Below are 2,466 nucleotides of genomic sequence, written 5' to 3' on the forward strand. Positions count from 1 at the left end.
TCTGTCTCTGTATCTCCTGTCAAACCGTTGCAGACGTAAATGACAAAGAAATCAGAAAGAGAGATCAATGCAGTCCAAATTAGCACTTGGAGATAGACTGTGCTGGAGATGTCAGAGCCTGACCCCAGTTGATCTGCCAGCCTCCGCCGGTGATATTATGCAAATTGCATCCATCTGGCAGAGCCCAGTGAAGGACTAATGGGGCAGGGAGGGGGCTGTGGCTGGGCGCCTTTGGGAAGGGGAGAGAGCTGGGGGTCTTTGGGGAGGGGGGTCTGTGATCTATGGGGGAGATAACGTACCGCATTGGCTTCGTTTGTGCTCCTGGGCGGATTAAAAACCAAACTCCAGATAAGAGATAACCAAACTTCATTTTGCTTTTTATTTTATTCCTTATTGCTACCCACACACAACTTAGTACCAAAAAGAAGGGGGAAAAAAAAAGATGGTTCTTGGCGCTCTTGTTTCCTGCACGTCATTACCACTGATGGCAGTTTGAGGGGAGAGACAAAGTCAGGAAAAGAAAGGGGAAAAAAAAAAAGCTAGCTGCTTAAAAGACTGTTGTAATAGAAGCATGGATAATAGAAATCTCAAATTACGGTGATCGCCTAGTTAAGAAGTTTGAAAATACGGCCAGATTGTCTTTAATGAGAGAAATATGGCTGTTAGTTAGTGAAGGAGGAGGGAATGGACCTTGTTTCAAGATCTGTAGCTCACCCATCAAAGAGGCACCGGCTGTTTCATTTCAAAATCCTGCTCCTCTGCCTGATATTAAAAATAGTTGTTAAAGGCTTTGACTAGCAAGACGATTCTCTTTGGCTTCCTACTCTCTCTCCACCTCCCCTGAAAGACTTCACTAAGAGAACTTCTGCTTTAAAAAATGGCCAAGCAAAGAAAGAAAGAGAGGAAAGTTTTGGGCCACGAGGCGATGTTGCCCTGGCACCCCGGGGTGCCGGGGTCCTTCAGGCCGAGCACCGCCGGCACCATGGCCATCCCCGCCGCAGCAGAGAGGAGCTCCCTCCATGCCGAGTGCCTGCTGTGCCGGGATGAGCATTGCGACACGGTAACATCACTTCTCTCCTCCTGGGAGCCCCAACCCGGGCATGAGGTGGCAGAGGCTTTTTTGGCATCCAGACCCCCGTTAAGCACCGTGGTGCTGCTTTCCTTTGCTCTCCTCAGTGTTTGGAAGGCGGCGCTGGGCCTGGGCCATCTGAGGATGCAGAGAAGGGCTCTGACAGAAGCCAAGTCTGGCAGCTGCCCACCGGCCCCCGCCTCTCGTTAAGAGCTAACGGGCACATCTGCGCTGTTAGGCTCTGACCCGTAACTCCTGCCTCGCCGCTGTGCTGACAGTCCCCTCTTCATTCTCCCCTGAAATCAAAGGATTCCGTTAATTAGTTTAAGGATCGTTGCCCTGTGTTCTGAGTGGGCTCTTTAAGATAACGAACTCGGAGTGTGTTAATAGCTGGTATAACTCAGTAGAGGATCTAGGGATGAGGCCTGGATAGGGAAGATGCTGCTAGGTGGGGAAGATGGGCACTGAGGCATCGAAAATCTGTCCAGTGCTGTGTTTTCCCCTGTTCTTACACAAATCAGTGTAATTCCCCCGCTCCCAAGTTGCTAACGTTGAAATCCCAGGGCAAAGGGCTCTGGCAGGAGGGGAGGGCTGCGCCAGCCAAACTGCTGCCCTTTCCCAGCACAGCCTTGCTCACTTTGTGGGTCTGCAGTGGGATCAGAAGAGGTCTGCTCTCCTCTTTATCCTCCATAGCCTGAGGTTCTTCCCAAAGCTGCAGCTACTGCTGTGCAGGCTGATCCTGGCTGTGCCATTAACCGCCCCAGCTCTGGCTCATTCCCGGTTCTGCGGCAGAGCTGCGCTGGGACGGCAGTGTTGTCCTCTGTCCTTGAGAGTCCCGAGCGATCCTGCTCCAGCTTGGAAGCCAGGTTCTTCAAGCCCAGCCAGAGCCTAAGCAGCTCCTCCCAGTCTGGGCCCAGAGCTGGGTGCTGCCGGTGTGCAGGACCTGGAGGGGAGGCAGGAGGAGAGGGCCATGGTCACCGCTCAGGGTGGACGCGCTGGTCCACGCTGCTGGGGCCGAGCTTCCATGTCCAGTGCTGTGGCCTGACATGTCTGCGCTGCATGCTCGGAGGTCTCCGAGGGGATGGCACGAAGCAGGGGTTCAAGAGCTGCTATCAGATTTTGGCCAAGTGATGGCCCAGAGATGCGGCAGGATCAGCTGGGCTGGGCTGCTGTGCTGGGTGGGCTACAGGACTGTCCGGCCTTATCCCCTCCCGGCACCAGGCTGATCTTTAACCATGGCAAAACCCCTACCCAGTGACGTGATGCCAAACCCCCCCAGTGATGGAGAACGCCCGGCAGCCCTGGCTAAGTTTTCCTGCTGTAGTTAGCCTTGCTGTTAATTACATGTAGGCCTGTGATGTGCAGGTGAGTGACTGCCCAGCCGGAGGGGATGTCTC

The sequence above is a fragment of the Cariama cristata genome, unplaced genomic scaffold (genome assembly GCF_000690535.1).
Source record: "Cariama cristata isolate BGI_N322 unplaced genomic scaffold, ASM69053v1 scaffold6112, whole genome shotgun sequence".
In the NCBI taxonomy this organism is placed as follows: domain Eukaryota; kingdom Metazoa; phylum Chordata; class Aves; order Cariamiformes; family Cariamidae; genus Cariama; species Cariama cristata.